Here is a 27,131-nt window from a genome sequence, read left to right as displayed (position 1 = left end):
GGGACAAGTCGCATAAGAGGAGCAACAAAAACTCACGTTTCCGGTACCGGGAATCGAACCCGGGCCTCCTGGGTGAGAGCCAGGTATCCTAGCCACTAGACTACACCGGATTACGACGCCAGTGCTCTTCCTGCGAACGCAGCAACCAGCCACGATTAACTGACGACAACTGTAAGAAATACACTCTTTCACGTTATAGAACGGCATCCTCTGGACGCATTTCATGGAGACGAACGCCAGCAGTGACGAGAGCAAAAGGCGCCTACAAATCCTGTCGTTGCTCCACGTACTGTTCTACGACAATTCACGAAGCAGACGCTCACGCCTTGTTGTGCTGTTTCCTTTGCGGGCAATGGGTGCAGCTGTCTTCGACGCAGGAAACATTACACGTTTAGCAGCTGTGGGGTTGGAACCCACGCCTCCGAAGTGACTGGTGCCTAAAACCAGCGCCTTAGACCGCTCGGCCACTCTACCTACACAACACGCGCGACACAGGAGCTGCGTCCTAGCCCACGACAACACACAGCAACGGCACAAAAATGAGACGTCAAAATTGGCAACGGTGGGATTCGAACCCACGCCTCCGAAGAGACTGGTGCCTAAAACCAGCGCCTTAGACCGCTCGGCCACGTTACCGTTATAGCGCCGACGACAATACGTTTCCTTTGTACTACAAAGATCACTTCGAAATGGAAATATCTCGGCAATCGCTGTAACATGTATTTCCTCTGCTCTCCCATTGGAAGCGTCTCTTTAGGCCATCCACAACAAGAAAATGCCGTGCCCGCCGTGTGGTAGCGGCGCCACTTGTCTGAAGCTGTCGTAGTTAAGGCGACAGCATCAAGAGACGTTTTCGTGCCGTGACCAGGTTTCGAACGCACGCGTCCGAAGAGACTGGTGCCTAAAACAAGCGCCTTAGATCGCTCGGCCACGCTACCTGCGCTACCTTCGGCCCCAGTGTTCCTAGCATTTGTAGAAACGGTGCACGCCACAGCTTCCTGCTCCGCTGTTCATCCAATCCGTCGCACCTCAAACAACTGCCCTTTTCGACTACAGAGAGCAGCGGACGTCTGCGCCTCACGGCCGCCGGCATTACGTGTTGGCGATGAAGTGGTAGTACAAACTGCGGACTGCGGAACACGAGTGAAAAATCAAGAAAGCACTGTGATTTCGAGTACTCGTGCACTATCGTCACTGCAACGGTAGCAAGGCAAAACTTTCAAAATTTCCGTGACCAGGATTCGAACCTGGGTTATTGCGGCCACAACGCAATGTCCTAACCACTAGACGATCACGGCCACGCACGCGCCCACGGAGGCAGCTGGCTGGAGTGCAAGTGGCGATACACAGCAAAGCCTAGGCCAAGGTGGACGCCACAGCAGTGTCAGACACGGTCTCCATCACGTGTATACGAGTAAATGAACGTGCCTGCGCTGTCAGGACACTAACTAGAGTGGTTAGCTACATTCACCTCCCTGGCAGTGTCTTGCAGTCCTCCAAGCCTCTTGACTATGGGTATGTGGCTCGATAACAAGTGAATAGACGCCGCATCTCTCTCGCCGTCAAGTGTAGCCGCGAATCATACTTAACGCAGCTTTGTGCACGCGTCAGCGTAGCGTCAGTCGAGCAAAGTCGGGACAAGTCGCATAAGAGGAGCAACAAAAACTCACGTTTCCGGTACCGGGAATCGAACCCGGGCCTCCTGGGTGAGAGCCAGGTATCCTAGCCACTAGACTACACCGGATTACGACGCCAGTGCTCTTCCTGCGAACGCAGCAACCAGCCACGATTAACTGACGACAACTGTAAGAAATACACTCTTTCACGTTATAGAACGGCATCCTCTGGACGCATTTCATGGAGACGAACGCCAGCAGTGACGAGAGCAAAAGGCGCCTACAAATCCTGTCGTTGCTCCACGTACTGTTCTACGACAATTCACGAAGCAGACGCTCACGCCTTGTTGTGCTGTTTCCTTTGCGGGCAATGGGTGCAGCTGTCTTCGACGCAGGAAACATTACACGTTTAGCAGCTGTGGGGTTGGAACCCACGCCTCCGAAGTGACTGGTGCCTAAAACCAGCGCCTTAGACCGCTCGGCCACTCTACCTACACAACACGCGCGACACAGGAGCTGCGTCCTAGCCCACGACAACACACAGCAACGGCACAAAAATGAGACGTCAAAATTGGCAACGGTGGGATTCGAACCCACGCCTCCGAAGAGACTGGTGCCTAAAACCAGCGCCTTAGACCGCTCGGCCACGTTACCGTTATAGCGCCGACGACAATACGTTTCCTTTGTACTACAAAGATCACTTCGAAATGGAAATATCTCGGCAATCGCTGTAACATGTATTTCCTCTGCTCTCCCATTGGAAGCGTCTCTTTAGGCCATCCACAACAAGAAAATGCCGTGCCCGCCGTGTGGTAGCGGCGCCACTTGTCTGAAGCTGTCGTAGTTAAGGCGACAGCATCAAGAGACGTTTTCGTGCCGTGACCAGGTTTCGAACGCACGCGTCCGAAGAGACTGGTGCCTAAAACAAGCGCCTTAGATCGCTCGGCCACGCTACCTGCGCTACCTTCGGCCCCAGTGTTCCTAGCATTTGTAGAAACGGTGCACGCCACAGCTTCCTGCTCCGCTGTTCATCCAATCCGTCGCACCTCAAACAACTGCCCTTTTCGACTACAGAGAGCAGCGGACGTCTGCGCCTCACGGCCGCCGGCATTACGTGTTGGCGATGAAGTGGTAGTACAAACTGCGGACTGCGGAACACGAGTGAAAAATCAAGAAAGCACTGTGATTTCGAGTACTCGTGCACTATCGTCACTGCAACGGTAGCAAGGCAAAACTTTCAAAATTTCCGTGACCAGGATTCGAACCTGGGTTATTGCGGCCACAACGCAATGTCCTAACCACTAGACGATCACGGCCACGCACGCGCCCACGGAGGCAGCTGGCTGGAGTGCAAGTGGCGATACACAGCAAAGCCTAGGCCAAGGTGGACGCCACAGCAGTGTCAGACACGGTCTCCATCACGTGTATACGAGTAAATGAACGTGCCTGCGCTGTCAGGACACTAACTAGAGTGGTTAGCTACATTCACCTCCCTGGCAGTGTCTTGCAGTCCTCCAAGCCTCTTGACTATGGGTATGTGGCTCGATAACAAGTGAATAGACGCCGCATCTCTCTCGCCGTCAGGTGTAGCCGCGAATCATACTTAACGCAGCTTTGTGCACGCGTCAGCGTAGCGTCAGTCAAGCAAAGTCGGGACAAGTCGCATAAGAGGAGCAACAAAAACTCACGTTTCCGGTACCGGGAATCGAACCCGGGCCTCCTGGGTGAGAGCCAGGTATCCTAGCCACTAGACTACACCGGATTACGACGCCAGTGCTCTTCCTGCGAACGCAGCAACCAGCCACGATTAACTGACGACAACTGTAAGAAATACACTCTTTCACGTTATAGAACGGCATCCTCTGGACGCATTTCATGGAGACGAACGCCAGCAGTGACGAGAGCAAAAGGCGCCTACAAATCCTGTCGTTGCTCCACGTACTGTTCTACGACAATTCACGAAGCAGACGCTCACGCCTTGTTGTGCTGTTTCCTTTGCGGGCAATGGGTGCAGCTGTCTTCGACGCAGGAAACATTACACGTTTAGCAGCTGTGGGGTTGGAACCCACGCCTCCGAAGTGACTGGTGCCTAAAACCAGCGCCTTAGACCGCTCGGCCACTCTACCTACACAACACGCGCGACACAGGAGCTGCGTCCTAGCCCACGACAACACACAGCAACGGCACAAAAATGAGACGTCAAAATTGGCAACGGTGGGATTCGAACCCACGCCTCCGAAGAGACTGGTGCCTAAAACCAGCGCCTTAGACCGCTCGGCCACGTTACCGTTATAGCGCCGACGACAATACGTTTCCTTTGTACTACAAAGATCACTTCGAAATGGAAATATCTCGGCAATCGCTGTAACATGTATTTCCTCTGCTCTCCCATTGGAAGCGTCTCTTTAGGCCATCCACAACAAGAAAATGCCGTGCCCGCCGTGTGGTAGCGGCGCCACTTGTCTGAAGCTGTCGTAGTTAAGGCGACAGCATCAAGAGACGTTTTCGTGCCGTGACCAGGTTTCGAACGCACGCGTCCGAAGAGACTGGTGCCTAAAACAAGCGCCTTAGATCGCTCGGCCACGCTACCTGCGCTACCTTCGGCCCCAGTGTTCCTAGCATTTGTAGAAACGGTGCACGCCACAGCTTCCTGCTCCGCTGTTCATCCAATCCGTCGCACCTCAAACAACTGCCCTTTTCGACTACAGAGAGCAGCGGACGTCTGCGCCTCACGGCCGCCGGCATTACGTGTTGGCGATGAAGTGGTAGTACAAACTGCGGACTGCGGAACACGAGTGAAAAATCAAGAAAGCACTGTGATTTCGAGTACTCGTGCACTATCGTCACTGCAACGGTAGCAAGGCAAAACTTTCAAAATTTCCGTGACCAGGATTCGAACCTGGGTTATTGCGGCCACAACGCAATGTCCTAACCACTAGACGATCACGGCCACGCACGCGCCCACGGAGGCAGCTGGCTGGAGTGCAAGTGGCGATACACAGCAAAGCCTAGGCCAAGGTGGACGCCACAGCAGTGTCAGACACGGTCTCCATCACGTGTATACGAGTAAATGAACGTGCCTGCGCTGTCAGGACACTAACTAGAGTGGTTAGCTACATTCACCTCCCTGGCAGTGTCTTGCAGTCCTCCAAGCCTCTTGACTATGGGTATGTGGCTCGATAACAAGTGAATAGACGCCGCATCTCTCTCGCCGTCAGGTGTAGCCGCGAATCATACTTAACGCAGCTTTGTGCACGCGTCAGCGTAGCGTCAGTCGAGCAAAGTCGGGACAAGTCGCATAAGAGGAGCAACAAAAACTCACGTTTCCGGTACCGGGAATCGAACCCGGGCCTCCTGGGTGAGAGCCAGGTATCCTAGCCACTAGACTACACCGGATTACGACGCCAGTGCTCTTCCTGCGAACGCAGCAACCAGCCACGATTAACTGACGACAACTGTAAGAAATACACTCTTTCACGTTATAGAACGGCATCCTCTGGACGCATTTCATGGAGACGAACGCCAGCAGTGACGAGAGCAAAAGGCGCCTACAAATCCTGTCGTTGCTCCACGTACTGTTCTACGACAATTCACGAAGCAGACGCTCACGCCTTGTTGTGCTGTTTCCTTTGCGGGCAATGGGTGCAGCTGTCTTCGACGCAGGAAACATTACACGTTTAGCAGCTGTGGGGTTGGAACCCACGCCTCCGAAGTGACTGGTGCCTAAAACCAGCGCCTTAGACCGCTCGGCCACTCTACCTACACAACACGCGCGACACAGGAGCTGCGTCCTAGCCCACGACAACACACAGCAACGGCACAAAAATGAGACGTCAAAATTGGCAACGGTGGGATTCGAACCCACGCCTCCGAAGAGACTGGTGCCTAAAACCAGCGCCTTAGACCGCTCGGCCACGTTACCGTTATAGCGCCGACGACAATACGTTTCCTTTGTACTACAAAGATCACTTCGAAATGGAAATATCTCGGCAATCGCTGTAACATGTATTTCCTCTGCTCTCCCATTGGAAGCGTCTCTTTAGGCCATCCACAACAAGAAAATGCCGTGCCCGCCGTGTGGTAGCGGCGCCACTTGTCTGAAGCTGTCGTAGTTAAGGCGACAGCATCAAGAGACGTTTTCGTGCCGTGACCAGGTTTCGAACGCACGCGTCCGAAGAGACTGGTGCCTAAAACAAGCGCCTTAGATCGCTCGGCCACGCTACCTGCGCTACCTTCGGCCCCAGTGTTCCTAGCATTTGTAGAAACGGTGCACGCCACAGCTTCCTGCTCCGCTGTTCATCCAATCCGTCGCACCTCAAACAACTGCCCTTTTCGACTACAGAGAGCAGCGGACGTCTGCGCCTCACGGCCGCCGGCATTACGTGTTGGCGATGAAGTGGTAGTACAAACTGCGGACTGCGGAACACGAGTGAAAAATCAAGAAAGCACTGTGATTTCGAGTACTCGTGCACTATCGTCACTGCAACGGTAGCAAGGCAAAACTTTCAAAATTTCCGTGACCAGGATTCGAACCTGGGTTATTGCGGCCACAACGCAATGTCCTAACCACTAGACGATCACGGCCACGCACGCGCCCACGGAGGCAGCTGGCTGGAGTGCAAGTGGCGATACACAGCAAAGCCTAGGCCAAGGTGGACGCCACAGCAGTGTCAGACACGGTCTCCATCACGTGTATACGAGTAAATGAACGTGCCTGCGCTGTCAGGACACTAACTAGAGTGGTTAGCTACATTCACCTCCCTGGCAGTGTCTTGCAGTCCTCCAAGCCTCTTGACTATGGGTATGTGGCTCGATAACAAGTGAATAGACGCCGCATCTCTCTCGCCGTCAAGTGTAGCCGCGAATCATACTTAACGCAGCTTTGTGCACGCGTCAGCGTAGCGTCAGTCGAGCAAAGTCGGGACAAGTCGCATAAGAGGAGCAACAAAAACTCACGTTTCCGGTACCGGGAATCGAACCCGGGCCTCCTGGGTGAGAGCCAGGTATCCTAGCCACTAGACTACACCGGATTACGACGCCAGTGCTCTTCCTGCGAACGCAGCAACCAGCCACGATTAACTGACGACAACTGTAAGAAATACACTCTTTCACGTTATAGAACGGCATCCTCTGGACGCATTTCATGGAGACGAACGCCAGCAGTGACGAGAGCAAAAGGCGCCTACAAATCCTGTCGTTGCTCCACGTACTGTTCTACGACAATTCACGAAGCAGACGCTCACGCCTTGTTGTGCTGTTTCCTTTGCGGGCAATGGGTGCAGCTGTCTTCGACGCAGGAAACATTACACGTTTAGCAGCTGTGGGGTTGGAACCCACGCCTCCGAAGTGACTGGTGCCTAAAACCAGCGCCTTAGACCGCTCGGCCACTCTACCTACACAACACGCGCGACACAGGAGCTGCGTCCTAGCCCACGACAACACACAGCAACGGCACAAAAATGAGACGTCAAAATTGGCAACGGTGGAATTCGAACCCACGCCTCCGAAGAGACTGGTGCCTAAAACCAGCGCCTTAGACCGCTCGGCCACGTTACCGTTATAGCGCCGACGACAATACGTTTCCTTTGTACTACAAAGATCACTTCGAAATGGAAATATCTCGGCAATCGCTGTAACATGTATTTCCTCTGCTCTCCCATTGGAAGCGTCTCTTTAGGCCATCCACAACAAGAAAATGCCGTGCCCGCCGTGTGGTAGCGGCGCCACTTGTCTGAAGCTGTCGTAGTTAAGGCGACAGCATCAAGAGACGTTTTCGTGCCGTGACCAGGTTTCGAACGCACGCGTCCGAAGAGACTGGTGCCTAAAACAAGCGCCTTAGATCGCTCGGCCACGCTACCTGCGCTACCTTCGGCCCCAGTGTTCCTAGCATTTGTAGAAACGGTGCACGCCACAGCTTCCTGCTCCGCTGTTCATCCAATCCGTCGCACCTCAAACAACTGCCCTTTTCGACTACAGAGAGCAGCGGACGTCTGCGCCTCACGGCCGCCGGCATTACGTGTTGGCGATGAAGTGGTAGTACAAACTGCGGACTGCGGAACACGAGTGAAAAATCAAGAAAGCACTGTGATTTCGAGTACTCGTGCACTATCGTCACTGCAACGGTAGCAAGGCAAAACTTTCAAAATTTCCGTGACCAGGATTCGAACCTGGGTTATTGCGGCCACAACGCAATGTCCTAACCACTAGACGATCACGGCCACGCACGCGCCCACGGAGGCAGCTGGCTGGAGTGCAAGTGGCGATACACAGCAAAGCCTAGGCCAAGGTGGACGCCACAGCAGTGTCAGACACGGTCTCCATCACGTGTATACGAGTAAATGAACGTGCCTGCGCTGTCAGGACACTAACTAGAGTGGTTAGCTACATTCACCTCCCTGGCAGTGTCTTGCAGTCCTCCAAGCCTCTTGACTATGGGTATGTGGCTCGATAACAAGTGAATAGACGCCGCATCTCTCTCGCCGTCAGGTGTAGCCGCGAATCATACTTAACGCAGCTTTGTGCACGCGTCAGCGTAGCGTCAGTCGAGCAAAGTCGGGACAAGTCGCATAAGAGGAGCAACAAAAACTCACGTTTCCGGTACCGGGAATCGAACCCGGGCCTCCTGGGTGAGAGCCAGGTATCCTAGCCACTAGACTACACCGGATTACGACGCCAGTGCTCTTCCTGCGAACGCAGCAACCAGCCACGATTAACTGACGACAACTGTAAGAAATACACTCTTTCACGTTATAGAACGGCATCCTCTGGACGCATTTCATGGAGACGAACGCCAGCAGTGACGAGAGCAAAAGGCGCCTACAAATCCTGTCGTTGCTCCACGTACTGTTCTACGACAATTCACGAAGCAGACGCTCACGCCTTGTTGTGCTGTTTCCTTTGCGGGCAATGGGTGCAGCTGTCTTCGACGCAGGAAACATTACACGTTTAGCAGCTGTGGGGTTGGAACCCACGCCTCCGAAGTGACTGGTGCCTAAAACCAGCGCCTTAGACCGCTCGGCCACTCTACCTACACAACACGCGCGACACAGGAGCTGCGTCCTAGCCCACGACAACACACAGCAACGGCACAAAAATGAGACGTCAAAATTGGCAACGGTGGAATTCGAACCCACGCCTCCGAAGAGACTGGTGCCTAAAACCAGCGCCTTAGACCGCTCGGCCACGTTACCGTTATAGCGCCGACGACAATACGTTTCCTTTGTACTACAAAGATCACTTCGAAATGGAAATATCTCGGCAATCGCTGTAACATGTATTTCCTCTGCTCTCCCATTGGAAGCGTCTCTTTAGGCCATCCACAACAAGAAAATGCCGTGCCCGCCGTGTGGTAGCGGCGCCACTTGTCTGAAGCTGTCGTAGTTAAGGCGACAGCATCAAGAGACGTTTTCGTGCCGTGACCAGGTTTCGAACGCACGCGTCCGAAGAGACTGGTGCCTAAAACAAGCGCCTTAGATCGCTCGGCCACGCTACCTGCGCTACCTTCGGCCCCAGTGTTCCTAGCATTTGTAGAAACGGTGCACGCCACAGCTTCCTGCTCCGCTGTTCATCCAATCCGTCGCACCTCAAACAACTGCCCTTTTCGACTACAGAGAGCAGCGGACGTCTGCGCCTCACGGCCGCCGGCATTACGTGTTGGCGATGAAGTGGTAGTACAAACTGCGGACTGCGGAACACGAGTGAAAAATCAAGAAAGCACTGTGATTTCGAGTACTCGTGCACTATCGTCACTGCAACGGTAGCAAGGCAAAACTTTCAAAATTTCCGTGACCAGGATTCGAACCTGGGTTATTGCGGCCACAACGCAATGTCCTAACCACTAGACGATCACGGCCACGCACGCGCCCACGGAGGCAGCTGGCTGGAGTGCAAGTGGCGATACACAGCAAAGCCTAGGCCAAGGTGGACGCCACAGCAGTGTCAGACACGGTCTCCATCACGTGTATACGAGTAAATGAACGTGCCTGCGCTGTCAGGACACTAACTAGAGTGGTTAGCTACATTCACCTCCCTGGCAGTGTCTTGCAGTCCTCCAAGCCTCTTGACTATGGGTATGTGGCTCGATAACAAGTGAATAGACGCCGCATCTCTCTCGCCGTCAGGTGTAGCCGCGAATCATACTTAACGCAGCTTTGTGCACGCGTCAGCGTAGCGTCAGTCGAGCAAAGTCGGGACAAGTCGCATAAGAGGAGCAACAAAAACTCACGTTTCCGGTACCGGGAATCGAACCCGGGCCTCCTGGGTGAGAGCCAGGTATCCTAGCCACTAGACTACACCGGATTACGACGCCAGTGCTCTTCCTGCGAACGCAGCAACCAGCCACGATTAACTGACGACAACTGTAAGAAATACACTCTTTCACGTTATAGAACGGCATCCTCTGGACGCATTTCATGGAGACGAACGCCAGCAGTGACGAGAGCAAAAGGCGCCTACAAATCCTGTCGTTGCTCCACGTACTGTTCTACGACAATTCACGAAGCAGACGCTCACGCCTTGTTGTGCTGTTTCCTTTGCGGGCAATGGGTGCAGCTGTCTTCGACGCAGGAAACATTACACGTTTAGCAGCTGTGGGGTTGGAACCCACGCCTCCGAAGTGACTGGTGCCTAAAACCAGCGCCTTAGACCGCTCGGCCACTCTACCTACACAACACGCGCGACACAGGAGCTGCGTCCTAGCCCACGACAACACACAGCAACGGCACAAAAATGAGACGTCAAAATTGGCAACGGTGGGATTCGAACCCACGCCTCCGAAGAGACTGGTGCCTAAAACCAGCGCCTTAGACCGCTCGGCCACGTTACCGTTATAGCGCCGACGACAATACGTTTCCTTTGTACTACAAAGATCACTTCGAAATGGAAATATCTCGGCAATCGCTGTAACATGTATTTCCTCTGCTCTCCCATTGGAAGCGTCTCTTTAGGCCATCCACAACAAGAAAATGCCGTGCCCGCCGTGTGGTAGCGGCGCCACTTGTCTGAAGCTGTCGTAGTTAAGGCGACAGCATCAAGAGACGTTTTCGTGCCGTGACCAGGTTTCGAACGCACGCGTCCGAAGAGACTGGTGCCTAAAACAAGCGCCTTAGATCGCTCGGCCACGCTACCTGCGCTACCTTCGGCCCCAGTGTTCCTAGCATTTGTAGAAACGGTGCACGCCACAGCTTCCTGCTCCGCTGTTCATCCAATCCGTCGCACCTCAAACAACTGCCCTTTTCGACTACAGAGAGCAGCGGACGTCTGCGCCTCACGGCCGCCGGCATTACGTGTTGGCGATGAAGTGGTAGTACAAACTGCGGACTGCGGAACACGAGTGAAAAATCAAGAAAGCACTGTGATTTCGAGTACTCGTGCACTATCGTCACTGCAACGGTAGCAAGGCAAAACTTTCAAAATTTCCGTGACCAGGATTCGAACCTGGGTTATTGCGGCCACAACGCAATGTCCTAACCACTAGACGATCACGGCCACGCACGCGCCCACGGAGGCAGCTGGCTGGAGTGCAAGTGGCGATACACAGCAAAGCCTAGGCCAAGGTGGACGCCACAGCAGTGTCAGACACGGTCTCCATCACGTGTATACGAGTAAATGAACGTGCCTGCGCTGTCAGGACACTAACTAGAGTGGTTAGCTACATTCACCTCCCTGGCAGTGTCTTGCAGTCCTCCAAGCCTCTTGACTATGGGTATGTGGCTCGATAACAAGTGAATAGACGCCGCATCTCTCTCGCCGTCAGGTGTAGCCGCGAATCATACTTAACGCAGCTTTGTGCACGCGTCAGCGTAGCGTCAGTCGAGCAAAGTCGGGACAAGTCGCATAAGAGGAGCAACAAAAACTCACGTTTCCGGTACCGGGAATCGAACCCGGGCCTCCTGGGTGAGAGCCAGGTATCCTAGCCACTAGACTACACCGGATTACGACGCCAGTGCTCTTCCTGCGAACGCAGCAACCAGCCACGATTAACTGACGACAACTGTAAGAAATACACTCTTTCACGTTATAGAACGGCATCCTCTGGACGCATTTCATGGAGACGAACGCCAGCAGTGACGAGAGCAAAAGGCGCCTACAAATCCTGTCGTTGCTCCACGTACTGTTCTACGACAATTCACGAAGCAGACGCTCACGCCTTGTTGTGCTGTTTCCTTTGCGGGCAATGGGTGCAGCTGTCTTCGACGCAGGAAACATTACACGTTTAGCAGCTGTGGGGTTGGAACCCACGCCTCCGAAGTGACTGGTGCCTAAAACCAGCGCCTTAGACCGCTCGGCCACTCTACCTACACAACACGCGCGACACAGGAGCTGCGTCCTAGCCCACGACAACACACAGCAACGGCACAAAAATGAGACGTCAAAATTGGCAACGGTGGAATTCGAACCCACGCCTCCGAAGAGACTGGTGCCTAAAACCAGCGCCTTAGACCGCTCGGCCACGTTACCGTTATAGCGCCGACGACAATACGTTTCCTTTGTACTACAAAGATCACTTCGAAATGGAAATATCTCGGCAATCGCTGTAACATGTATTTCCTCTGCTCTCCCATTGGAAGCGTCTCTTTAGGCCATCCACAACAAGAAAATGCCGTGCCCGCCGTGTGGTAGCGGCGCCACTTGTCTGAAGCTGTCGTAGTTAAGGCGACAGCATCAAGAGACGTTTTCGTGCCGTGACCAGGTTTCGAACGCACGCGTCCGAAGAGACTGGTGCCTAAAACAAGCGCCTTAGATCGCTCGGCCACGCTACCTGCGCTACCTTCGGCCCCAGTGTTCCTAGCATTTGTAGAAACGGTGCACGCCACAGCTTCCTGCTCCGCTGTTCATCCAATCCGTCGCACCTCAAACAACTGCCCTTTTCGACTACAGAGAGCAGCGGACGTCTGCGCCTCACGGCCGCCGGCATTACGTGTTGGCGATGAAGTGGTAGTACAAACTGCGGACTGCGGAACACGAGTGAAAAATCAAGAAAGCACTGTGATTTCGAGTACTCGTGCACTATCGTCACTGCAACGGTAGCAAGGCAAAACTTTCAAAATTTCCGTGACCAGGATTCGAACCTGGGTTATTGCGGCCACAACGCAATGTCCTAACCACTAGACGATCACGGCCACGCACGCGCCCACGGAGGCAGCTGGCTGGAGTGCAAGTGGCGATACACAGCAAAGCCTAGGCCAAGGTGGACGCCACAGCAGTGTCAGACACGGTCTCCATCACGTGTATACGAGTAAATGAACGTGCCTGCGCTGTCAGGACACTAACTAGAGTGGTTAGCTACATTCACCTCCCTGGCAGTGTCTTGCAGTCCTCCAAGCCTCTTGACTATGGGTATGTGGCTCGATAACAAGTGAATAGACGCCGCATCTCTCTCGCCGTCAGGTGTAGCCGCGAATCATACTTAACGCAGCTTTGTGCACGCGTCAGCGTAGCGTCAGTCGAGCAAAGTCGGGACAAGTCGCATAAGAGGAGCAACAAAAACTCACGTTTCCGGTACCGGGAATCGAACCCGGGCCTCCTGGGTGAGAGCCAGGTATCCTAGCCACTAGACTACACCGGATTACGACGCCAGTGCTCTTCCTGCGAACGCAGCAACCAGCCACGATTAACTGACGACAACTGTAAGAAATACACTCTTTCACGTTATAGAACGGCATCCTCTGGACGCATTTCATGGAGACGAACGCCAGCAGTGACGAGAGCAAAAGGCGCCTACAAATCCTGTCGTTGCTCCACGTACTGTTCTACGACAATTCACGAAGCAGACGCTCACGCCTTGTTGTGCTGTTTCCTTTGCGGGCAATGGGTGCAGCTGTCTTCGACGCAGGAAACATTACACGTTTAGCAGCTGTGGGGTTGGAACCCACGCCTCCGAAGTGACTGGTGCCTAAAACCAGCGCCTTAGACCGCTCGGCCACTCTACCTACACAACACGCGCGACACAGGAGCTGCGTCCTAGCCCACGACAACACACAGCAACGGCACAAAAATGAGACGTCAAAATTGGCAACGGTGGGATTCGAACCCACGCCTCCGAAGAGACTGGTGCCTAAAACCAGCGCCTTAGACCGCTCGGCCACGTTACCGTTATAGCGCCGACGACAATACGTTTCCTTTGTACTACAAAGATCACTTCGAAATGGAAATATCTCGGCAATCGCTGTAACATGTATTTCCTCTGCTCTCCCATTGGAAGCGTCTCTTTAGGCCATCCACAACAAGAAAATGCCGTGCCCGCCGTGTGGTAGCGGCGCCACTTGTCTGAAGCTGTCGTAGTTAAGGCGACAGCATCAAGAGACGTTTTCGTGCCGTGACCAGGTTTCGAACGCACGCGTCCGAAGAGACTGGTGCCTAAAACAAGCGCCTTAGATCGCTCGGCCACGCTACCTGCGCTACCTTCGGCCCCAGTGTTCCTAGCATTTGTAGAAACGGTGCACGCCACAGCTTCCTGCTCCGCTGTTCATCCAATCCGTCGCACCTCAAACAACTGCCCTTTTCGACTACAGAGAGCAGCGGACGTCTGCGCCTCACGGCCGCCGGCATTACGTGTTGGCGATGAAGTGGTAGTACAAACTGCGGACTGCGGAACACGAGTGAAAAATCAAGAAAGCACTGTGATTTCGAGTACTCGTGCACTATCGTCACTGCAACGGTAGCAAGGCAAAACTTTCAAAATTTCCGTGACCAGGATTCGAACCTGGGTTATTGCGGCCACAACGCAATGTCCTAACCACTAGACGATCACGGCCACGCACGCGCCCACGGAGGCAGCTGGCTGGAGTGCAAGTGGCGATACACAGCAAAGCCTAGGCCAAGGTGGACGCCACAGCAGTGTCAGACACGGTCTCCATCACGTGTATACGAGTAAATGAACGTGCCTGCGCTGTCAGGACACTAACTAGAGTGGTTAGCTACATTCACCTCCCTGGCAGTGTCTTGCAGTCCTCCAAGCCTCTTGACTATGGGTATGTGGCTCGATAACAAGTGAATAGACGCCGCATCTCTCTCGCCGTCAGGTGTAGCCGCGAATCATACTTAACGCAGCTTTGTGCACGCGTCAGCGTAGCGTCAGTCGAGCAAAGTCGGGACAAGTCGCATAAGAGGAGCAACAAAAACTCACGTTTCCGGTACCGGGAATCGAACCCGGGCCTCCTGGGTGAGAGCCAGGTATCCTAGCCACTAGACTACACCGGATTACGACGCCAGTGCTCTTCCTGCGAACGCAGCAACCAGCCACGATTAACTGACGACAACTGTAAGAAATACACTCTTTCACGTTATAGAACGGCATCCTCTGGACGCATTTCATGGAGACGAACGCCAGCAGTGACGAGAGCAAAAGGCGCCTACAAATCCTGTCGTTGCTCCACGTACTGTTCTACGACAATTCACGAAGCAGACGCTCACGCCTTGTTGTGCTGTTTCCTTTGCGGGCAATGGGTGCAGCTGTCTTCGACGCAGGAAACATTACACGTTTAGCAGCTGTGGGGTTGGAACCCACGCCTCCGAAGTGACTGGTGCCTAAAACCAGCGCCTTAGACCGCTCGGCCACTCTACCTACACAACACGCGCGACACAGGAGCTGCGTCCTAGCCCACGACAACACACAGCAACGGCACAAAAATGAGACGTCAAAATTGGCAACGGTGGGATTCGAACCCACGCCTCCGAAGAGACTGGTGCCTAAAACCAGCGCCTTAGACCGCTCGGCCACGTTACCGTTATAGCGCCGACGACAATACGTTTCCTTTGTACTACAAAGATCACTTCGAAATGGAAATATCTCGGCAATCGCTGTAACATGTATTTCCTCTGCTCTCCCATTGGAAGCGTCTCTTTAGGCCATCCACAACAAGAAAATGCCGTGCCCGCCGTGTGGTAGCGGCGCCACTTGTCTGAAGCTGTCGTAGTTAAGGCGACAGCATCAAGAGACGTTTTCGTGCCGTGACCAGGTTTCGAACGCACGCGTCCGAAGAGACTGGTGCCTAAAACAAGCGCCTTAGATCGCTCGGCCACGCTACCTGCGCTACCTTCGGCCCCAGTGTTCCTAGCATTTGTAGAAACGGTGCACGCCACAGCTTCCTGCTCCGCTGTTCATCCAATCCGTCGCACCTCAAACAACTGCCCTTTTCGACTACAGAGAGCACCGGACGTCTGCGCCTCACGGCCGCCGGCATTACGTGTTGGCGATGAAGTGGTAGTACAAACTGCGGACTGCGGAACACGAGTGAAAAATCAAGAAAGCACTGTGATTTCGAGTACTCGTGCACTATCGTCACTGCAACGGTAGCAAGGCAAAACTTTCAAAATTTCCGTGACCAGGATTCGAACCTGGGTTATTGCGGCCACAACGCAATGTCCTAACCACTAGACGATCACGGCCACGCACGCGCCCACGGAGGCAGCTGGCTGGAGTGCAAGTGGCGATACACAGCAAAGCCTAGGCCAAGGTGGACGCCACAGCAGTGTCAGACACGGTCTCCATCACGTGTATACGAGTAAATGAACGTGCCTGCGCTGTCAGGACACTAACTAGAGTGGTTAGCTACATTCACCTCCCTGGCAGTGTCTTGCAGTCCTCCAAGCCTCTTGACTATGGGTATGTGGCTCGATAACAAGTGAATAGACGCCGCATCTCTCTCGCCGTCAGGTGTAGCCGCGAATCATACTTAACGCAGCTTTGTGCACGCGTCAGCGTAGCGTCAGTCGAGCAAAGTCGGGACAAGTCGCATAAGAGGAGCAACAAAAACTCACGTTTCCGGTACCGGGAATCGAACCCGGGCCTCCTGGGTGAGAGCCAGGTATCCTAGCCACTTTTTTTTTTTTTTTTTTCTTTTTTTTTTTTTTTTTTTCTTTTCATGTTATTCTTTTTTACTGGGATTAAGAGTCTGACGCTCTACCGACTTTTTTTTTTTTTTTTTTTTTTTTATTGTTTTTTTAAATTCGTCTTCCTCCTCTGAGGATGGAACTTACCACCACTGGTTTACTACACCAGTGATCTACCACTTTTTTTTTTTTTTTTTTTTTTTTTTTTTTTATTAAGCAGTGTCGAACTAAAGTACCTTTTCTGGTTAGGATTAATAAATAAATAAATAAGAAATAAGTGATTAAAAAGGAATCTTCTCCTTTGTTGGTGCAAAATATAAGAAAACGAAAAGTGTTTGTTTTTTTTCTCTAGTGTTGTCTTCACATCTTTCGTCTGTGATTGTCCTCTGCTGCTCCTCAATGATGTAGCGAATAGTCGGTTTCGCCTTACTTCGAAAGAAGGTTAAACATGCATTCATGTCTCGTGGTATAGTTTCGGGCGTTCTTTAAATATTACGTTCCCCGTCATGGCAAGGCTGACGGGTCGAGTGTCGAATCGCATATCACACAATGGTCTTGCTTAAAAAGTTGGCAAAGGTCGCCTTGTATTTACGTTCGCGTGCGATCATGCTGTGCTGCAGGGTCAGGTATAGAACGAAATCGTCTTTGTTCTTATCGCCAGTACTAAAAATATAGTGCACTGTGTGACCTATTATCCAGTTGACAGCATTCCGCTTTGTCCTGGGAAATGGGATTGCATCAGGGTTGAGAAAGTCAGCTGGCGTTATTGCAGATGGTGAGGTCCTCTTGATGCTCGACAGTTTCTGTCGGGCGTAACCCCATATATCTTTCGTGGTACCACAGACGAAACGGTGTTCTTCGCTGTCTATGAGATTACACGTGACACACATTGGCGAGTCCTGCAAATGAATTGCATGAAGCCTGGACTGCGTCGGGATTTTTCTATTGACGGCAGCGTACCACGTCGCCTTTACTTGCGAAGGTAAGTAGGGGCTGTGGATGTTTTGCCACGTCGCGTCCCAGTTGTAGTTTGGAAATTTTTGTTCGATAACATTCCGTGATTTAGTTGCCACAAAGGAGTTGTAGATTGCCTTAACTGTCGTCAAATTCTTTTCAGAGACTGTTGTATGGACATAACTGTACTCTAAGAGAAAACTCTTGAAGTGGTAGAGCGCAGTCGGTATATGGTGCACATCAATTGGCGGTTGAAGATCAGTCGGTGCGATTTCATTCAGGACAAGAGCGGTCAGACTGGTCGGTGACTGTTTCCATAGCTTGTAAGTTTTGCAGAAATAAAGAGCTTTCGCTTTCTTGTGTACATCGGTGAGACTGAGTCCGCCATCTCGCGTTGGGAGTGTCAAGGTGTCATATCGAACTTTAAAGATCTGGCCACGACATACAAAGTGTCCAAGCGCGGACAGCATGCATTTGGCTATATCGGTGGGGATGGGCAAAACTTGAGCCACATAATTGATTTTGGCAGTGATATAAATATTGGCCAATTCAACCTTTTGAAGCTCGTCCAATTTCCTGACGCTATGTAACTTCGCACAAGCACGAATTTTGTTGAGCAATTGCTTATAATTGGCGGCAATGGTGTGGCGGATGGTGTTCCGAAAATCGACACCGAGACACGTCATCCTAGTGATCTCTTTAAGCTGGCCATGACCGATCGCGCCTATGCCTTGCCCAACGTTCATGATCCCTGATTTCGTCCAATGCAGTTTCGCACCAGATGCCTTTTCATATTGTGAGATGATCAGGAGACCCCTCTCGACCTCATTGACATTCATAGCTAGGAAGGTAACATCATCAGCGTAAGCTCGGCACACTATCTTCTGCCCGTGTATGTGGAGTCCTTGTAAACGTTCCGTCAAGGTGACTAGCAGCGGTTCGATCGCAATGGCAAACAGCGCCATCGACATAGGGCAGCCCTGCCTAACAGAACTGTTTATCGGGACGGCGCGACTTGGCTGACCGTTAACGACAAGTTTGGATGTACTATTCCGTAACAATTTCTGTATGATGCTGATGAACTGCGGAGGAAAACCCAGAGTCTGCATTATCTGGAAAAGGTAAGGATGGTTCACTCTGTCGAAAGCCTGTGCGAAATCTAAAGTTACGATAGCACATCGGATTTTGCAAGCGTCCGCAACAGAAATCACATCTCGATAGTCTGATAATGTCTGATATATAGCTCTGTCCTTTCCAACACTCGTTTGATGTGATCCAATGACGGTATGCATCACAGTTTTCATTCTCGTTGCGAGAATGCGAGCAAAAATTTTGTAGTCGCTGTTGAGCAACGTAATGGGTCGCAAAGTTGCGACGGTGTTATTGCTCGTCCGTTTCGGGAGTAAGACCACAAGTCCTTCACTGAATGGCGGAGGAATGGGCATGTCCGGTTGGAGAAGTTCGTTGCAGAGCACCGTCAGCTTTGTCTTCAGTTGTGGCCAGAAGACTTGATAAAGTTCCACCGGGAGACCGTCACATCCGGGAGATTTGTTTTTTGGACTGTGGAACACCACATCTTCCAGTTCATCTTCCGTTACATCGGTGACGAGTTCGGCTACATCCGCAGGGCGAAGCCTGTGCGTTAAGCTGCTCCGGAACTCTGCAAGGGCTTCGTCGTCGGTAGGTTTATTGGACATCAAGTCAGTGTAATAAGTTTGAACGGCGTCTCTGATATCGTGTTGCCGAGTTAGAATCGTGCCGTCTTCGGATTGTAGTTCAGTTAAGATCTTTGTCCGTGCTCGTTTAGTTTCACGTATCAGGTGATAAATGGATGGCTGTTCGCCTTTTGCCATAGTCGAAACCCGACCTCTAATTTTGTAACCTTCCATCTGTTTTCGTTTCAAAAGTAATATTTTTGCTTGCAGTCTTTTAATGCGGGGGTAGTTGTCAATCACAGTGGCATCAAGAGTATATAAGTCTCGAAGACATTGATAATAAAACTCCATCGTTCTCTTAAACCACCAGTTCTTATTCCGGGAATATTGTATCATGGATTTACGAATTTTCGGTTTAGCGCATTCGAGCCACCATTGCATTGCCGAGCCGTACGTACTGAATTTGGCTTCACTTTCATTCCACGCTCGAGTGAAGGCTTCTCTGCATTCAGGATCGTCTAAATGTGCAACATTTAGTTTCCATAGTCCTTTGCCTCGGTAGGTTTCCTGTTTCCCCAAATTCAGCGTGCAAATATAAGCCGCATGGTCGGAGAAACTGGTTGGCCAGACCTCAGTTTGTAAAATTCGCTGTCTGAGAGTGTCCGATACGTAAATGCGGTCCAATCTACTCGCTGAATGATTCGTGACGTGAGTAAAACCAGGTGTTGTACCAAACTTGTGCTCCCACGTATCGACTAAACGTAAATCCTTGACGATCTGTTCTAATTCAATCGATTTATTGAAATGCGGCGTCTGATCTTTGGCGTTAAGTACACAGTTAAAATCTCCCGCCAATATTAGGTGGTCATATTGTGTTGCAAAAAGCGGAAGTATTTCTTCCTTGAAAAAGTCCGCTCGGCGTCGCCTATTAGTTGAGCCGGATGGTGCATACAGATTTATGAGTCTAACATTATTGATAGTCACGCCAATTCCCCTACAACTTATGAGTCGTTCTACATTCTGGACGATAATTCCTTCTTTCGTGAGAATAGCGGTGCCTAAATCGGAACCGTGTCCCGGATTGGCCGTCACATTATAACCGGGAATGTGGTTCAAAGCAATGTCGGCAACCTCCTGAAGCAAGAGGATATCAATGTCGGCGGCGTATAAGAGGTCTACGATGTTGTCGAGTTTGAGGGAACTGCGGATTTTATTTATATTTAATGTACCAATTTTATACGCCTGCTGATCAGTCATTCACGCTCTTACGAGAGTAAGAAGGAATCGGCGCCGTTTTAAAAGAAGTCAGAGTCCTCTTCTTTGTTTGCCTGCCGTGGATCCAGTAACTTATCATCATGTGCCGGTTCTACTGCCGTAGAAGGCTGTTCGGGAAATCGGGAAGTGACTGGAATATCAGTTGCATCAGCGTCCATGTGTTCGACCTCTGGTTCCGCCGCCCAGTCTATAGTGCTGGGGTTCTTGGACGCAAGAGGATGATGTTGTCGTTGTTCTTTTAAACAATGATCAACATCGACACTGCACATGGGAGACACCTGGCCGGTAGCATCGCGAGAGGGCTCAGTTAGCGTGATTGCACGATCTTCATCCCGCAGGTGTGCAGAAGTTAGCGCCTGTTGTCGGGAGGATTCTGGTGATTTTGCACTGACTTTGTCCATGATTTGCTGCACCTTTCCCCGCAACGACGCCGCCGCCTCTTCCGCACCCTGGCGGGCGATTCTGCGTTTCTTGTTCTTCCGCGGGGATTTAGCAGGTGGACAACGCTCATCGGAATCCGAGATTTCATGGTGGGGTTGTGGGGAACGACATTCAGCAGTCACAGTCCTGACCTGCGTCTCTGAGGAGGTGGAATTTTGTTCTGTTGACAGAGTCGGGGACTGCGCTACGGAATCAACCACGTCACTCACACTCAGGTGTTGCTCTTGTCGCTCAGAAATGTCAACAAGTTGCTCGGCCGTTGGAGGAAGGGTTGGTTGGGGGCGAATGTCTACTTCGGTATCCATGGGCAGTTGGTCGGTCGGTTGGTCGCGAGCCACCGAAGCGTAAGTGGTGGACAAAATAGTCATCTCCGCGGACTTCACCGGTTCACCTGTCGGCAGCTGCACAACACGTCTTTGAATACATTCAGAACGAATATGACCTGGAGAATTGCAAGCTGCACACGTTCGTGGTTGACCATCATAAATGACGATACCTCGATAACCGCAAACGTTAATGTAAGACGGAATATGTCGTAATAAGTCCACCTTCAACTGCCTGACACCGTTCAAAACCGGATATTTGTGAGCACCGGACCATTTTTCTGCAAAATTACTGAGGACCTTCCCAAAGGGTGCAATAACAAGATTGATCGCATCTGTAGGAACTTCAAAGGGTAGCTCAAAAATTCGAATTGTTCGAATACCAAGTCCCACATGATCGACAGTAACTTCGCTAATATTTCCATCACTGTGTTTAAACTTAAGCTTACCACCGGTATTATTGACAACTCGTTCGCATAACTCAGGGTTTTTCAGCTTCAAGTACATCACACTACTCACAATTGACAAGTGAAAACCAACAGTATCTTCAAACGGAACTTGAACAACTTCCTCTAACCAATCCTCAATTTCGAAAGATTTAGGTCGAGCAAAACGTCGATCAAAGGTAAATTTCAGAGTGTCCTTTCTACTAAGTTGAGCCATTACTGCATTTTCGAACGTTGACAGAATATTTAACTACTGCGAAGCGCCGGCGAAGACGCACAGACTTACACAGCGGATGTAAACAAAGCCAGCCGCAGAGCGAAGCACAGCACGACGAACCGCTCGCCACCGCCGCTGCAGGCAGACTATATCACTAGACTACACCGGATTACGACGCCAGTGCTCTTCCTGCGAACGCAGCAACCAGCCACGATTAACTGACGACAACTGTAAGAAATACACTCTTTCACGTTATAGAACGGCATCCTCTGGACGCATTTCATGGAGACGAACGCCAGCAGTGACGAGAGCAAAAGGCGCCTACAAATCCTGTCGTTGCTCCACGTACTGTTCTACGACAATTCACGAAGCAGACGCTCACGCCTTGTTGTGCTGTTTCCTTTGCGGGCAATGGGTGCAGCTGTCTTCGACGCAGGAAACATTACACGTTTAGCAGCTGTGGGGTTGGAACCCACGCCTCCGAAGTGACTGGTGCCTAAAACCAGCGCCTTAGACCGCTCGGCCACTCTACCTACACAACACGCGCGACACAGGAGCTGCGTCCTAGCCCACGACAACACACAGCAACGGCACAAAAATGAGACGTCAAAATTGGCAACGGTGGGATTCGAACCCACGCCTCCGAAGAGACTGGTGCCTAAAACCAGCGCCTTAGACCGCTCGGCCACGTTACCGTTATAGCGCCGACGACAATACGTTTCCTTTGTACTACAAAGATCACTTCGAAATGGAAATATCTCGGCAATCGCTGTAACATGTATTTCCTCTGCTCTCCCATTGGAAGCGTCTCTTTAGGCCATCCACAACAAGAAAATGCCGTGCCCGCCGTGTGGTAGCGGCGCCACTTGTCTGAAGCTGTCGTAGTTAAGGCGACAGCATCAAGAGACGTTTTCGTGCCGTGACCAGGTTTCGAACGCACGCGTCCGAAGAGACTGGTGCCTAAAACAAGCGCCTTAGATCGCTCGGCCACGCTACCTGCGCTACCTTCGGCCCCAGTGTTCCTAGCATTTGTAGAAACGGTGCACGCCACAGCTTCCTGCTCCGCTGTTCATCCAATCCGTCGCACCTCAAACAACTGCCCTTTTCGACTACAGAGAGCAGCGGACGTCTGCGCCTCACGGCCGCCGGCATTACGTGTTGGCGATGAAGTGGTAGTACAAACTGCGGACTGCGGAACACGAGTGAAAAATCAAGAAAGCACTGTGATTTCGAGTACTCGTGCACTATCGTCACTGCAACGGTAGCAAGGCAAAACTTTCAAAATTTCCGTGACCAGGATTCGAACCTGGGTTATTGCGGCCACAACGCAATGTCCTAACCACTAGACGATCACGGCCACGCACGCGCCCACGGAGGCAGCTGGCTGGAGTGCAAGTGGCGATACACAGCAAAGCCTAGGCCAAGGTGGACGCCACAGCAGTGTCAGACACGGTCTCCATCACGTGTATACGAGTAAATGAACGTGCCTGCGCTGTCAGGACACTAACTAGAGTGGTTAGCTACATTCACCTCCCTGGCAGTGTCTTGCAGTCCTCCAAGCCTCTTGACTATGGGTATGTGGCTCGATAACAAGTGAATAGACGCCGCATCTCTCTCGCCGTCAGGTGTAGCCGCGAATCATACTTAACGCAGCTTTGTGCACGCGTCAGCGTAGCGTCAGTCGAGCAAAGTCGGGACAAGTCGCATAAGAGGAGCAACAAAAACTCACGTTTCCGGTACCGGGAATCGAACCCGGGCCTCCTGGGTGAGAGCCAGGTATCCTAGCCACTAGACTACACCGGATTACGACGCCAGTGCTCTTCCTGCGAACGCAGCAACCAGCCACGATTAACTGACGACAACTGTAAGAAATACACTCTTTCACGTTATAGAACGGCATCCTCTGGACGCATTTCATGGAGACGAACGCCAGCAGTGACGAGAGCAAAAGGCGCCTACAAATCCTGTCGTTGCTCCACGTACTGTTCTACGACAATTCACGAAGCAGACGCTCACGCCTTGTTGTGCTGTTTCCTTTGCGGGCAATGGGTGCAGCTGTCTTCGACGCAGGAAACATTACACGTTTAGCAGCTGTGGGGTTGGAACCCACGCCTCCGAAGTGACTGGTGCCTAAAACCAGCGCCTTAGACCGCTCGGCCACTCTACCTACACAACACGCGCGACACAGGAGCTGCGTCCTAGCCCACGACAACACACAGCAACGGCACAAAAATGAGACGTCAAAATTGGCAACGGTGGGATTCGAACCCACGCCTCCGAAGAGACTGGTGCCTAAAACCAGCGCCTTAGACCGCTCGGCCACGTTACCGTTATAGCGCCGACGACAATACGTTTCCTTTGTACTACAAAGATCACTTCGAAATGGAAATATCTCGGCAATCGCTGTAACATGTATTTCCTCTGCTCTCCCATTGGAAGCGTCTCTTTAGGCCATCCACAACAAGAAAATGCCGTGCCCGCCGTGTGGTAGCGGCGCCACTTGTCTGAAGCTGTCGTAGTTAAGGCGACAGCATCAAGAGACGTTTTCGTGCCGTGACCAGGTTTCGAACGCACGCGTCCGAAGAGACTGGTGCCTAAAACAAGCGCCTTAGATCGCTCGGCCACGCTACCTGCGCTACCTTCGGCCCCAGTGTTCCTAGCATTTGTAGAAACGGTGCACGCCACAGCTTCCTGCTCCGCTGTTCATCCAATCCGTCGCACCTCAAACAACTGCCCTTTTCGACTACAGAGAGCACCGGACGTCTGCGCCTCACGGCCGCCGGCATTACGTGTTGGCGATGAAGTGGTAGTACAAACTGCGGACTGCGGAACACGAGTGAAAAATCAAGAAAGCACTGTGATTTCGAGTACTCGTGCACTATCGTCACTGCAACGGTAGCAAGGCAAAACTTTCAAAATTTCCGTGACCAGGATTCGAACCTGGGTTATTGCGGCCACAACGCAATGTCCTAACCACTAGACGATCACGGCCACGCACGCGCCCACGGAGGCAGCTGGCTGGAGTGCAAGTGGCGATACACAGCAAAGCCTAGGCCAAGGTGGACGCCACAGCAGTGTCAGACACGGTCTCCATCACGTGTATACGAGTAAATGAACGTGCCTGCGCTGTCAGGACACTAACTAGAGTGGTTAGCTACATTCACCTCCCTGGCAGTGTCTTGCAGTCCTCCAAGCCTCTTGACTATGGGTATGTGGCTCGATAACAAGTGAATAGACGCCGCATCTCTCTCGCCGTCAGGTGTAGCCGCGAATCATACTTAACGCAGCTTTGTGCACGCGTCAGCGTAGCGTCAGTCGAGCAAAGTCGGGACAAGTCGCATAAGAGGAGCAACAAAAACTCACGTTTCCGGTACCGGGAATCGAACCCGGGCCTCCTGGGTGAGAGCCAGGTATCCTAGCCACTAGACTACACCGGATTACGACGCCAGTGCTCTTCCTGCGAACGCAGCAACCAGCCACGATTAACTGACGACAACTGTAAGAAATACACTCTTTCACGTTATAGAACGGCATCCTCTGGACGCATTTCATGGAGACGAACGCCAGCAGTGACGAGAGCAAAAGGCGCCTACAAATCCTGTCGTTGCTCCACGTACTGTTCTACGACAATTCACGAAGCAGACGCTCACGCCTTGTTGTGCTGTTTCCTTTGCGGGCAATGGGTGCAGCTGTCTTCGACGCAGGAAACATTACACGTTTAGCAGCTGTGGGGTTGGAACCCACGCCTCCGAAGTGACTGGTGCCTAAAACCAGCGCCTTAGACCGCTCGGCCACTCTACCTACACAACACGCGCGACACAGGAGCTGCGTCCTAGCCCACGACAACACACAGCAACGGCACAAAAATGAGACGTCAAAATTGGCAACGGTGGGATTCGAACCCACGCCTCCGAAGAGACTGGTGCCTAAAACCAGCGCCTTAGACCGCTCGGCCACGTTACCGTTATAGCGCCGACGACAATACGTTTCCTTTGTACTACAAAGATCACTTCGAAATGGAAATATCTCGGCAATCGCTGTAACATGTATTTCCTCTGCTCTCCCATTGGAAGCGTCTCTTTAGGCCATCCACAACAAGAAAATGCCGTGCCCGCCGTGTGGTAGCGGCGCCACTTGTCTGAAGCTGTCGTAGTTAAGGCGACAGCATCAAGAGACGTTTTCGTGCCGTGACCAGGTTTCGAACGCACGCGTCCGAAGAGACTGGTGCCTAAAACAAGCGCCTTAGATCGCTCGGCCACGCTACCTGCGCTACCTTCGGCCCCAGTGTTCCTAGCATTTGTAGAAACGGTGCACGCCACAGCTTCCTGCTCCGCTGTTCATCCAATCCGTCGCACCTCAAACAACTGCCCTTTTCGACTACAGAGAGCACCGGACGTCTGCGCCTCACGGCCGCCGGCATTACGTGTTGGCGATGAAGTGGTAGTACAAACTGCGGACTGCGGAACACGAGTGAAAAATCAAGAAAGCACTGTGATTTCGAGTACTCGTGCACTATCGTCACTGCAACGGTAGCAAGGCAAAACTTTCAAAATTTCCGTGACCAGGATTCGAACCTGGGTTATTGCGGCCACAACGCAATGTCCTAACCACTAGACGATCACGGCCACGCACGCGCCCACGGAGGCAGCTGGCTGGAGTGCAAGTGGCGATACACAGCAAAGCCTAGGCCAAGGTGGACGCCACAGCAGTGTCAGACACGGTCTCCATCACGTGTATACGAGTAAATGAACGTGCCTGCGCTGTCAGGACACTAACTAGAGTGGTTAGCTACATTCACCTCCCTGGCAGTGTCTTGCAGTCCTCCAAGCCTCTTGACTATGGGTATGTGGCTCGATAACAAGTGAATAGACGCCGCATCTCTCTCGCCGTCAGGTGTAGCCGCGAATCATACTTAACGCAGCTTTGTGCACGCGTCAGCGTAGCGTCAGTCGAGCAAAGTCGGGACAAGTCGCATAAGAGGAGCAACAAAAACTCACGTTTCCGGTACCGGGAATCGAACCCGGGCCTCCTGGGTGAGAGCCAGGTATCCTAGCCACTAGACTACACCGGATTACGACGCCAGTGCTCTTCCTGCGAACGCAGCAACCAGCCACGATTAACTGACGACAACTGTAAGAAATACACTCTTTCACGTTATAGAACGGCATCCTCTGGACGCATTTCATGGAGACGAACGCCAGCAGTGACGAGAGCAAAAGGCGCCTACAAATCCTGTCGTTGCTCCACGTACTGTTCTACGACAATTCACGAAGCAGACGCTCACGCCTTGTTGTGCTGTTTCCTTTGCGGGCAATGGGTGCAGCTGTCTTCGACGCAGGAAACATTACACGTTTAGCAGCTGTGGGGTTGGA

At 52.2% G+C, this 27,131-nt stretch overlaps 39 non-coding genes across 39 annotated transcripts; all 39 read right to left on the bottom strand.

Moving 5' to 3' along the window:
* Positions 1–38: 38 nt before the first annotated feature.
* Trnae-cuc (transfer RNA glutamic acid (anticodon CUC)) lies at positions 39–110 on the bottom strand. The gene has a single exon. It is a non-coding gene; the product is annotated as a tRNA-Glu (tRNA).
* Positions 111–554: 444 nt separating this feature from the next.
* Positions 555–636, bottom strand: Trnal-uag (transfer RNA leucine (anticodon UAG)). The gene has a single exon. It is a non-coding gene; the product is annotated as a tRNA-Leu (tRNA).
* Positions 637–1,226: 590 nt separating this feature from the next.
* Trnah-gug (transfer RNA histidin (anticodon GUG)) lies at positions 1,227–1,298 on the bottom strand. Its single transcript has one exon. It is a non-coding gene; the product is annotated as a tRNA-His (tRNA).
* A 374-nt stretch (positions 1,299–1,672) lies between these two features.
* Trnae-cuc (transfer RNA glutamic acid (anticodon CUC)) lies at positions 1,673–1,744 on the bottom strand. The gene has a single exon. It is a non-coding gene; the product is annotated as a tRNA-Glu (tRNA).
* Positions 1,745–2,188: 444 nt separating this feature from the next.
* On the bottom strand, positions 2,189–2,270 carry Trnal-uag (transfer RNA leucine (anticodon UAG)). The gene has a single exon. It is a non-coding gene; the product is annotated as a tRNA-Leu (tRNA).
* Positions 2,271–2,860: 590 nt separating this feature from the next.
* Trnah-gug (transfer RNA histidin (anticodon GUG)) lies at positions 2,861–2,932 on the bottom strand. The gene has a single exon. It is a non-coding gene; the product is annotated as a tRNA-His (tRNA).
* Positions 2,933–3,306: 374 nt separating this feature from the next.
* On the bottom strand, positions 3,307–3,378 carry Trnae-cuc (transfer RNA glutamic acid (anticodon CUC)). Its single transcript has one exon. It is a non-coding gene; the product is annotated as a tRNA-Glu (tRNA).
* A 444-nt stretch (positions 3,379–3,822) lies between these two features.
* Trnal-uag (transfer RNA leucine (anticodon UAG)) lies at positions 3,823–3,904 on the bottom strand. Its single transcript has one exon. It is a non-coding gene; the product is annotated as a tRNA-Leu (tRNA).
* Positions 3,905–4,494: 590 nt separating this feature from the next.
* Positions 4,495–4,566, bottom strand: Trnah-gug (transfer RNA histidin (anticodon GUG)). The gene has a single exon. It is a non-coding gene; the product is annotated as a tRNA-His (tRNA).
* A 374-nt stretch (positions 4,567–4,940) lies between these two features.
* On the bottom strand, positions 4,941–5,012 carry Trnae-cuc (transfer RNA glutamic acid (anticodon CUC)). The gene has a single exon. It is a non-coding gene; the product is annotated as a tRNA-Glu (tRNA).
* A 444-nt stretch (positions 5,013–5,456) lies between these two features.
* Positions 5,457–5,538, bottom strand: Trnal-uag (transfer RNA leucine (anticodon UAG)). The gene has a single exon. It is a non-coding gene; the product is annotated as a tRNA-Leu (tRNA).
* A 590-nt stretch (positions 5,539–6,128) lies between these two features.
* Trnah-gug (transfer RNA histidin (anticodon GUG)) lies at positions 6,129–6,200 on the bottom strand. The gene has a single exon. It is a non-coding gene; the product is annotated as a tRNA-His (tRNA).
* Positions 6,201–6,574: 374 nt separating this feature from the next.
* On the bottom strand, positions 6,575–6,646 carry Trnae-cuc (transfer RNA glutamic acid (anticodon CUC)). Its single transcript has one exon. It is a non-coding gene; the product is annotated as a tRNA-Glu (tRNA).
* Positions 6,647–7,090: 444 nt separating this feature from the next.
* Trnal-uag (transfer RNA leucine (anticodon UAG)) lies at positions 7,091–7,172 on the bottom strand. The gene has a single exon. It is a non-coding gene; the product is annotated as a tRNA-Leu (tRNA).
* A 590-nt stretch (positions 7,173–7,762) lies between these two features.
* Positions 7,763–7,834, bottom strand: Trnah-gug (transfer RNA histidin (anticodon GUG)). Its single transcript has one exon. It is a non-coding gene; the product is annotated as a tRNA-His (tRNA).
* A 374-nt stretch (positions 7,835–8,208) lies between these two features.
* Trnae-cuc (transfer RNA glutamic acid (anticodon CUC)) lies at positions 8,209–8,280 on the bottom strand. The gene has a single exon. It is a non-coding gene; the product is annotated as a tRNA-Glu (tRNA).
* A 444-nt stretch (positions 8,281–8,724) lies between these two features.
* Trnal-uag (transfer RNA leucine (anticodon UAG)) lies at positions 8,725–8,806 on the bottom strand. Its single transcript has one exon. It is a non-coding gene; the product is annotated as a tRNA-Leu (tRNA).
* Positions 8,807–9,396: 590 nt separating this feature from the next.
* On the bottom strand, positions 9,397–9,468 carry Trnah-gug (transfer RNA histidin (anticodon GUG)). The gene has a single exon. It is a non-coding gene; the product is annotated as a tRNA-His (tRNA).
* Positions 9,469–9,842: 374 nt separating this feature from the next.
* Trnae-cuc (transfer RNA glutamic acid (anticodon CUC)) lies at positions 9,843–9,914 on the bottom strand. The gene has a single exon. It is a non-coding gene; the product is annotated as a tRNA-Glu (tRNA).
* Positions 9,915–10,358: 444 nt separating this feature from the next.
* Positions 10,359–10,440, bottom strand: Trnal-uag (transfer RNA leucine (anticodon UAG)). The gene has a single exon. It is a non-coding gene; the product is annotated as a tRNA-Leu (tRNA).
* A 590-nt stretch (positions 10,441–11,030) lies between these two features.
* On the bottom strand, positions 11,031–11,102 carry Trnah-gug (transfer RNA histidin (anticodon GUG)). The gene has a single exon. It is a non-coding gene; the product is annotated as a tRNA-His (tRNA).
* Positions 11,103–11,476: 374 nt separating this feature from the next.
* Trnae-cuc (transfer RNA glutamic acid (anticodon CUC)) lies at positions 11,477–11,548 on the bottom strand. The gene has a single exon. It is a non-coding gene; the product is annotated as a tRNA-Glu (tRNA).
* A 444-nt stretch (positions 11,549–11,992) lies between these two features.
* Positions 11,993–12,074, bottom strand: Trnal-uag (transfer RNA leucine (anticodon UAG)). Its single transcript has one exon. It is a non-coding gene; the product is annotated as a tRNA-Leu (tRNA).
* A 590-nt stretch (positions 12,075–12,664) lies between these two features.
* Trnah-gug (transfer RNA histidin (anticodon GUG)) lies at positions 12,665–12,736 on the bottom strand. Its single transcript has one exon. It is a non-coding gene; the product is annotated as a tRNA-His (tRNA).
* A 374-nt stretch (positions 12,737–13,110) lies between these two features.
* On the bottom strand, positions 13,111–13,182 carry Trnae-cuc (transfer RNA glutamic acid (anticodon CUC)). The gene has a single exon. It is a non-coding gene; the product is annotated as a tRNA-Glu (tRNA).
* Positions 13,183–13,626: 444 nt separating this feature from the next.
* Trnal-uag (transfer RNA leucine (anticodon UAG)) lies at positions 13,627–13,708 on the bottom strand. The gene has a single exon. It is a non-coding gene; the product is annotated as a tRNA-Leu (tRNA).
* Positions 13,709–14,298: 590 nt separating this feature from the next.
* On the bottom strand, positions 14,299–14,370 carry Trnah-gug (transfer RNA histidin (anticodon GUG)). Its single transcript has one exon. It is a non-coding gene; the product is annotated as a tRNA-His (tRNA).
* A 374-nt stretch (positions 14,371–14,744) lies between these two features.
* Positions 14,745–14,816, bottom strand: Trnae-cuc (transfer RNA glutamic acid (anticodon CUC)). Its single transcript has one exon. It is a non-coding gene; the product is annotated as a tRNA-Glu (tRNA).
* A 444-nt stretch (positions 14,817–15,260) lies between these two features.
* On the bottom strand, positions 15,261–15,342 carry Trnal-uag (transfer RNA leucine (anticodon UAG)). Its single transcript has one exon. It is a non-coding gene; the product is annotated as a tRNA-Leu (tRNA).
* Positions 15,343–15,932: 590 nt separating this feature from the next.
* On the bottom strand, positions 15,933–16,004 carry Trnah-gug (transfer RNA histidin (anticodon GUG)). The gene has a single exon. It is a non-coding gene; the product is annotated as a tRNA-His (tRNA).
* Positions 16,005–22,372: 6,368 nt separating this feature from the next.
* On the bottom strand, positions 22,373–22,454 carry Trnal-uag (transfer RNA leucine (anticodon UAG)). The gene has a single exon. It is a non-coding gene; the product is annotated as a tRNA-Leu (tRNA).
* A 590-nt stretch (positions 22,455–23,044) lies between these two features.
* Trnah-gug (transfer RNA histidin (anticodon GUG)) lies at positions 23,045–23,116 on the bottom strand. Its single transcript has one exon. It is a non-coding gene; the product is annotated as a tRNA-His (tRNA).
* Positions 23,117–23,490: 374 nt separating this feature from the next.
* Positions 23,491–23,562, bottom strand: Trnae-cuc (transfer RNA glutamic acid (anticodon CUC)). Its single transcript has one exon. It is a non-coding gene; the product is annotated as a tRNA-Glu (tRNA).
* A 444-nt stretch (positions 23,563–24,006) lies between these two features.
* Positions 24,007–24,088, bottom strand: Trnal-uag (transfer RNA leucine (anticodon UAG)). The gene has a single exon. It is a non-coding gene; the product is annotated as a tRNA-Leu (tRNA).
* Positions 24,089–24,678: 590 nt separating this feature from the next.
* Trnah-gug (transfer RNA histidin (anticodon GUG)) lies at positions 24,679–24,750 on the bottom strand. The gene has a single exon. It is a non-coding gene; the product is annotated as a tRNA-His (tRNA).
* Positions 24,751–25,124: 374 nt separating this feature from the next.
* Positions 25,125–25,196, bottom strand: Trnae-cuc (transfer RNA glutamic acid (anticodon CUC)). Its single transcript has one exon. It is a non-coding gene; the product is annotated as a tRNA-Glu (tRNA).
* A 444-nt stretch (positions 25,197–25,640) lies between these two features.
* Positions 25,641–25,722, bottom strand: Trnal-uag (transfer RNA leucine (anticodon UAG)). Its single transcript has one exon. It is a non-coding gene; the product is annotated as a tRNA-Leu (tRNA).
* Positions 25,723–26,312: 590 nt separating this feature from the next.
* Positions 26,313–26,384, bottom strand: Trnah-gug (transfer RNA histidin (anticodon GUG)). The gene has a single exon. It is a non-coding gene; the product is annotated as a tRNA-His (tRNA).
* A 374-nt stretch (positions 26,385–26,758) lies between these two features.
* Trnae-cuc (transfer RNA glutamic acid (anticodon CUC)) lies at positions 26,759–26,830 on the bottom strand. The gene has a single exon. It is a non-coding gene; the product is annotated as a tRNA-Glu (tRNA).
* Between the last annotated feature and the right edge of the window lie 301 nt (positions 26,831–27,131).

Source organism: Schistocerca gregaria, unplaced genomic scaffold (genome assembly GCF_023897955.1).
Source record: "Schistocerca gregaria isolate iqSchGreg1 unplaced genomic scaffold, iqSchGreg1.2 ptg001006l, whole genome shotgun sequence".
NCBI lineage: Eukaryota > Metazoa > Arthropoda > Insecta > Orthoptera > Acrididae > Schistocerca > Schistocerca gregaria.
Note: the sequence above shows the minus strand (reverse complement) of the source record. Positions and strands in the feature narration are given on the sequence as shown.